Below are 7,541 nucleotides of genomic sequence, written 5' to 3'. Positions count from 1 at the left end.
AGTCTTAAGACCACCCAGTGTCCTGACCAGGGCAGGCAGCACATCAGCTTATTAATACTGGACCCCACACATCATGGGCCCAAGGCTGAGTTTTTACTGCTTTCTGAATTGACTTAGCAAATCAAATGTAGCTTAGTTCTTGCTTTATGAGAGGTGCCCAGTAACTGTTAACAGGAGAAAGACTGGAATGACAATGTGTAGCCACTATGGAGAAATGGCATAAAAGCTTTCCAGAACTTTCCCCAGACAATAATGACAGGATGAAATATATAAACATGGAGTATCACTATCATAGGCACAGAATCAGAGAACTTTGTCCTGGTCAGGGGCTCCTGGTGTTGCAGCTAGAATCCTTAAACGTTATCCACTGACAACATCTTTTCATCTGAGAAGTTTTTACATGATCCTAGGTATATGTCTACAATATACACATACAATTAAACATTTACAGAGCATCAATCATAAAGAAATTTATTTTAAAATAATGTTTTGACATACCTATAGTTTAATCATTTATTAAAGATGAAAGGAAATTTGTTTTTTAAATTTTTTTTAAAAATTGTATTTATTTTTATTTTATGTGTGTGTATTGCCTGCATGTAGGTAAGTACACCTGTGTCGTGCAGTGCCCACAGAGGTCAGAAGAGGTTGTTGATCCCCTGGGACTGGAGTTACGGACAGTTATTAGCTGCCATGTGGGTGCTGGGATTCGAACCCAGGTCTTCTGCACGAACAACCAGTGTTCTTAACCTCTGAGCCATCTCTCCAGCCCCTTTTTTAAAAAATTTATTATTTTATTTTATGTGTATGAGTGTATTGCCTGCATGTAGGTAAGTACACCTGTGTCGTGCAGTGCCACAGAGGTCAGAAGAGGTTGTTGATCCCCTGGGACTGGAGTTAAGGACAGTTATTAGCTGCCATGTGGGTGCTGGGAATTGAACCCAAGTCCTCTGCAAGAGCAGTCAGTGCTCTTAACCACTGAGCCATCTCTCCAGCATGAAAGGAAATTCGTATACTAATGAGGTGGATGTGCTCATTTCTTTTTACATAAAAAATTAAATCTTAGCCAAACATATGATACCATAGGACATAGAGCATCTCCAATGTCTTTCAAAGTTGATCAGTAGTTTGATTTTAGAATCATCAGTGCTGAGGACTGCAGTCTATGTAAATACAGGGTGGCAGAAGTATGTTTGGGGCCATTTCGGAAACTGTTGGAAATTCTATCTTAGCCATATGCCAAAATTCATCAAAGAATTTTTATGAGACTCAAGTCATCAATTCAAAAACAAGTTTTTTTAATTCGAGCAGACTAAGGCAATACAATTCAAAGATATGGTCATTTGATACGTGTGGAAGAATAACAATAGGAAAATATTCAAAACTTGTTTTCTGTAATTAAACCATTGCGTTTCCTTAAGAGCAGAAAACTGCATATACAGGACAAACACTACAACTCATAATAGTCTTGAGCCTGAGCCGAGGTCTTTCTGGCTGCTTTCAGTGGTGTGTTCAAAATGACGGCTGCCGTGGAGTCTCACACCACAAGGTGGGCAAGCGGAGTTAGAAACCTCTCATACTTAGTGAACATTTGATTTAGAATTGATTTTTGGTGACTGCAAGTTCAGAATTCTTCTACCATTGCTAAATTTTCATGACCCTCTCATTCAGTTATATATCCCTGTATAAGATCATGACTCACATTCAAGAAACTACTGTATCTTATTGGACAGTGGGCCCAATACTGTCAACATCCCCCAAAATTTGTTAGAAATGTGAATTGTGAGCTTGGCATCAAGGAGTGGGTGAACCACAGTGGCGCAAGGTTGGTAGGCTCCCCCTTAGACCTAGGAAATGAGAAAATTCCAGGCTGCCGTCCAGTCATGTGTGTGTTAACAAGGTCTCTCTATGTGTTTCTCAAGTTCAAGGTCAAGAACCTTAAGCCACTGGCTTAGAATATGCCTCCTGCCTGGGAAGGTTGATAAACAAGGCAGGGTAGGAAGTGTTAGGCCTGGAAGTGCCTTGTGCTAAGGATATTGTTTTCCTTGCCATTTTATCTTGAAGACCATCTGAGAGCAACTCAGGGTTTCTAAGCAGTGAAGTGGCCATAACAGATCTTCAAGTACATTTCTCTTGCAATGGTGTGGAGCAGGAGGTAGAAAGAAAGAGCAGCCTTCCTTCACAGTTAGTATCTCTTCTACCTTTATTTCCAGTTTCTGCCCCTAGTCCTACTGTTTTTCTGTAAGCTTCGTTCCCTAGTGTTCTCACTCACCTTCCTGGTTTCAGACACCTTCTGACATGTGACTACCCAGCCTATGTCTCAACTGTGCATCTTTACCAGGCAGACTGACTCAACTTACCAACTACCATCTTATACAAAGCACAAAAGGGGTCATCACCAAAGCTTTATCAAAGCCCATGTTCAATTACTCACTTCCTAATCATCTTTCCAGCAGTCCCTTGGCACCTATTTTTCTTGCAACACTAATATATTGAGATATGCATTGCTGCCTATGGGTGACTGCCTTAAAGACAGAAATGGACCTTATTTGTATCCGCATAGCACTGACACCAGCAGAAGTCGGTAGACAATAGACAGTTAGCAAAGGAAGGGGCGAATGTAGACCCTTTGGAGAAAAACAGATCAAAGAAGAGTGGAGATACCTACACAGCCCATTGGTACAGGAGCTGCAAACCCCACAGATAGTCCCTGGTAAGTCTTTGAAATACATGTGGCCAGGCAGCACAAGAAAAGGATTGATTATGAGGAAATAGAATAAGGTTACAAGAAATTAGCAGAGACAGTGGGTACTAAAGCAGGGTTGGGGCAAGTATAGGTTTAGTTTTCTGGAAGCCTGCGGAAGATGGGGAATGCAAATAGACTAGCATTCCATAGAAAGAAAGCAAAGGGGAGGGTATTACTACTTCTAAAGATAGAGGGAATATGAATATACAATTGAAGAAAAAGAAGAAAGCATCAATAGTGAAGCAAGACTGAGGACGACAGAGAAGGGCCAGGGAGTGCTCGAGAATCACAGGCAGGGAGGGGCAGATGAGATCATGGATGCAGAATAAAGGGCTGGTCTAGGAGCAGAAGAGTTGACTCACGGGTGTTGGCGGGCGTGCTGCATTTGTATTTGAAATCAGAAGCTGGAGGGGAAAAGGGAGCTGTCGAAGCTGAGGGGAAGAAAACTCAGCAAGTACCCATGGATATGTGATATTAAAGAAAGGTAACAGGAGGCAGGAAGGGATTGGTGACCTCAGGGAGACTGGAAAATACACAAAACAGTCATGCACAGCTGGAGAGACAGCCAGCAACCAACCCCCAAACCTAGGCTTCTAAGCTCTGCCCATGCAGGCTCCATTGCCTGGACCATCTTGGCTTCTTTTCCTGCCTATAGAAAGCCTTCTGGTTTCCAAAAGATCAAAAGTCTCTCTCTCTCTCTCTCTCTCTCTCTCTCTCTCTCTCTCTCTCTCATCTTCTTTGGCCACATCTCTCACCTCTCCCCACCCATTGTCAAGATGTCCTTTAAAAATAGCATTTATTTTGTGCTTTATAGCTTAAAAGCAACGAGAATATCCTTTCTCATCCATATCACATTAATTAACCACTCTCCATTCATTATACGAATTTAATGCTTTATTAGTTCATATTCTAAAACCACTAGATATTCATTTTGTGTATCAGAAATTGACTTTATTAGAAGCCAGGATGACATTCAGCTCACCTTTGTAACCCCAATGCCTAGCACAGTACTTTGTGTATACTGGAAACTCAAAGGCAAGAACCGAAACAAATGAACAAATCTTTGTTTAAAATATGTGTTTGCCAGATGTGGTGGCGCACACCTTTTATCCCAGCACTCGGGAGGCAGAGGCAGGCAGATCTTCGTGAGTTCAAGACCAGCCTGGTCTACATAGTGAGTTCCTGGCCAGCTGGGGCTACAGGGAGACCCTGTCTCAAAAAGATCAAATAAATAAATAAATAAATAAATACTTACAACAAGACTGTTTCTTCATGACCTGGTTCTATAACAATTTATCCTTAATCTCCATTAGTAGCATCCTCTCACTCCTATAAACACAGTACCTTCTGTTTGCTTTTTCATGGAAAATGTGTTTTAATTATTCAAATTTCAAACTAACTCTGCTCTGACTTCTCAAAGTTATTCTTATGCATTTAGTTATGGATTGCAAACTGACCACACTGAATTCTAAACTGTCAATGTTTCAGTATTTCTGATTTGGCACAAGTTTGAGGTTCACATTGGATTTATTTTACTTCTCCTTATTGAAATTCTTAATAGGTACAATGAAGGTTTTTAGTCTTTTTGAGGTAGAATCTGTGTAGCCAACCCACAATAAAGTTCCTGCCCCTTAATAATTCTCCTCCTCCTCCTCCTCCTCCTCCTCCTCCTCCTGTTTCTCCTGCATTACTGTTCTTTTTTAAGTTGTGAAGGATTCTGTCTTATAAACCAGAGCAGTTCAGTATTTAAGCACATTCTGATTATTTATTTAGTTCTGTAGCCAACTCAGAATCCTCTGCTTAAGCCATGGCATCCACGTGGGAAATAAACAAACACAATGACCTCATGAAAGTCTAAAAATACGAGGGCAAGATGCCCTAATCCAAACTTCACAATTTCCTAGAGTTTGAGTGTGAGAGATTCTCGGCAAGAATAAGGTGTTTGAAGGTACTTGTGAGCACCACTTCACTGATTGCTTGTTCTCAAATCATTTCTAGATCCCTTCTCAATACTGAGATCTGCAGGAAAAGAGGAAATTTGGGGAAAGGGCAGTGTTTCTGTAACTGAGCTATGTGTGCATCCGTTCTGGAATTTTACTTGTAACATTTATTGCCAAATGATTCATGAGAACAATGCATCCTGACAAAAGGTGGCTTGAACTACCTGGAGGGATAAAAGCACTACCTTTCCTCTACTGTGAAAGAGGAAGGAGAGAATGGCCATCGTCCATATGAAGGGATCTCAATTGTCTCCATTGCTATGAAGTCAAGGACATTGGCATTTTCTATGTATCCAGACTGCTTGGAATGCCTTCCAGGTGTAGCATTGGGACCTTAATAAATGAGCCATATTATGTTTATACTTTACTTTTTAAGTAATGCTATTTCACTCTGTGTAAAGCCACTTAAAACACCAGTGGAAATACATGCATGGCCCATGAAACAACTTTAAATGGATAATCAATTTTTATCACATATTGAGGGTTAGACTGGTATATCTGAGTGAATTATGAAAGTCTGTATGTGCTCTGGCTAGGAGTGATTTCATACCAAATCTTTGTCTTTGTCTTCATTACAAAACTGGTCTATAGTAAAGGCATTGGGAGATTCCAAAATCTAATGCTTTGTAGTTTAAAAACACAAATGTATTTTGTTTGGAAATCAATGTGAAGGACTATATTAGAATACTTTATTTCATTTGTACAATAATTTTCTCCTAAAATAGAGAGGATATGATTGACACCTCTCTAATGCATAGGAAAAGTATAACCAGAGTGATCCTGAGTTTACTGATCAAAGTCTAAAATGTACAGTACATCCTAAAACTTATGAGGCATGGCTTTAGAACAAACATGAAGAACTTGTTTATGCAGACGGGTAAACACATGGAACTCATTATACCAGAGTAGCTGAGCAGGATGAGAAGGTGAATGTAGTCAAGGTAAATTTGGATCAATTCATGGATAACAAAACCATAACAGTTCACTGAGGAGAAATTAGGCAGGTTCTAGTTACAGTCCCTAATTTCTGAGGAGTATTTCATGGATGCAAATTGCCACATTTTGCAAAACATCGGCATCACCTTTGAAGAAGACAGAAGGTTGGTGGGCCATCAACATGACCCACACTGTGGCATTTCTTACATTAACCAGAGGATATTGAAAATGCCAGATAACCTTACCTTAGTGCCCTGAATCACCAAGAAGCTATCAGCTCTTTCATCTTCTAATTTCTTTGAAGCACTTGTTATCCTTTTTCCAGTCCCTAAAGTGAGTGAGGAGAAGGTGCTGTGTCACTATCTTCCCTATACATCACACACACACACACACACACACACACACACACACACACACACTTTTCTCGCACACAATGTGAACTAGGACTTCCTAAAATATCTTCCAAAATCAATATTATCTCTGTTTGTTAGGACTCAGAATCGTAGAGCAGTAGGCCAATCTTAATTCTTTCATAAAATTACTCATTCAAACGTTAACTCACTAACTCTAGACCTTTTCTCCAGGCTCTAAGTCCACACTAGGTTTAAAATCAGTCCTCCAACTAACATATCCTAACTATCAGTTCTTTTCACATTTTAAAACCCAGAATCAAGCAAATTTTCACTGCGTGACAAGTCAAATCAGACTATTCCAATCAAATCCCCTCCTCTTTATTTGCTACTTGGCCACTGGACACATTTACACACAGGTACAACCATGGGGTTTTACACATGTTCCTTAAATATGAAGCTTTACAGCATGACATGTTTATATTAGAGTTCTGATGAGGAGCTGGATAGATTGCTCAGTGGTTAAGACCACTAGCTGTTCTTGCAGAAGACCCGGGTTTGAATCCCAGCACCCACAAGGTGGCTAACAACCATCCATAACTCCAGTTGCAGGGGATCTAATGCCCTCTTCTGGCCTTTGTGGGCACTGCACAACATGGGTACACTTACATACTTGCAGGCATAACACTCATATACATAAAAATTAGAGTAAATCAAGAAAAAATTAAAAAGAATTCTGATGCTATGAAATATGACTTTGTGAATGTGATCATTTTATTCTGTATTCACTGATTTCTATAAATAATGAATTTTTAAGCCATAGTCTGACCTGTACCAAATGGTTAAATATATTACATATACTAATTTTTTTATTTTTTAAAATTTATTTAATGACCACATAATTAGTGGAAGAATTTCATTACAACAGCATTGACATAGACAATAACAGTTTCCATAGCAAAAATGCATCTCTTTCAAAATTAGCTGTTATTTTTAGGTTCACAGTGTTGAATTAATACAGTTACACATTATTGTACTCAGTATAAACCCTATAAGACATAAAAAATATGGAACACTTCACAAATTTGCATGTCATCCTCGTGCAGGGGGCCATGCTAATCTTCTCTGTGTCATTCCAATTGTAGTATATGTGCTGCTGAAGAGAACACCATATATACTAACGTTAAAACATTCATAACTTTGTTTTAGGACTTCATTCAAACCAATATTTTCTAACCCATGTTAGAAACGTCATATTAAAACTTCATAATCCTTTGAGAATTCATTTCTATTATTTCTGTCGTCTCCTTTGTGATTTTCAGGAGGAAAAGTAAAACAAAGGAAAAGCAGGAACAGGAGGAGGATGAAAAGGACAAGAAACAGGAAGTGGATGAGGAGGAGGAGGAAGAGGAGGAGGAGGAAGAGGAGGAGGAGGAGGAGGAGAAGGAGGGGGAGGAAGAGGGTGTTAGAAGAAACTTAAAGAGACTTAATTTATCATTGGTGAACAGA

General features: G+C 39.5%; 1 non-coding gene across 1 annotated transcript; it reads right to left on the bottom strand.

The window, feature by feature from the left end:
- Positions 1–7,093: 7,093 nt before the first annotated feature.
- Positions 7,094–7,201, bottom strand: LOC115070365. The gene has a single exon (XR_003849532.1). It is a non-coding gene; the product is annotated as a U6 spliceosomal RNA (small nuclear RNA).
- Between the last annotated feature and the right edge of the window lie 340 nt (positions 7,202–7,541).

The sequence above is a fragment of the Nannospalax galili genome, unplaced genomic scaffold (genome assembly GCF_000622305.1).
Source record: "Nannospalax galili isolate Female #2095 unplaced genomic scaffold, S.galili_v1.0 scaffold556, whole genome shotgun sequence".
NCBI classification, from domain to species: Eukaryota; Metazoa; Chordata; class Mammalia; order Rodentia; family Spalacidae; genus Nannospalax; species Nannospalax galili.
This window is presented reverse-complemented; position numbering and strand designations above follow the sequence as displayed.